Below are 788 nucleotides of genomic sequence, written 5' to 3'. Positions count from 1 at the left end.
CATGCATGCATGCATGCATGCATGCATGCATGCATGCATGCATGCATGCATGCATGCATGCATGCACGCATGCATGCATGCATGCGTACCAGTTGGGTAGCGTAGCGGAAAGCCCCACGAATCTGGTTTTATGTTGTGTGCGTTCTGAGTGTCTGAGTAGGCGAGCAACAAGGGCCTCTATGACGGGTCCCCTTTGTTGGTGTATTATGTGTATTTCATCTATAATAAAACATTTTATAATATCTAATAAAGAGAGACCGTCTCCTTTTGTATTTATATAAAGAAGGTTGCGTGTTAGTATATCTAGTTTTTCCGGTATAGCCACAAATATATGTGTTTTTTCTGTCTCCTCTCTCGATAAAACTCTGTCTCCTGATACCTCAGCTGTATATACACCTAAAGGAGACAAAAATTTATTTAACTTTTTTGTTATTTCTGCTGCTAGAGATTTTAGTGGTGCTATATAAACAGCCTTAAAATATCTACCGCTTGGTGGGGACCAATCTATCTTCTCTCCTTCTCCCTCTTCTCTCCCCCTCCTCCCCCTGCTGCTGCTGCTGCTGCTGCTGCTGCTGCTGTCTTTCAGGTGTCTGTGTTGGTTGAGTTGCTGCAGCAGAGCCAGCAGAGCTATATTTGTTTTGCCTGCTCCCGTGGGAGCACAAACAAGAAAAGAAAAAGAAGTGAGAAATGCAGTTTTATAAACTTTACTCTGACGGGCGTTCAGTGTACATACACCCGGAAACGCAACACGAGCAAATGCAGGCAAAGAAGATATAGGCACCAGGTCG

The sequence above is a fragment of the Eimeria mitis genome, genomic scaffold (assembly GCF_000499745.2).
Source record: "Eimeria mitis Houghton genomic scaffold, Emh_scaff320, whole genome shotgun sequence".
Lineage (NCBI taxonomy): Eukaryota > Apicomplexa > Conoidasida > Eucoccidiorida > Eimeriidae > Eimeria > Eimeria mitis.
This window is presented reverse-complemented; position numbering follows the sequence as displayed.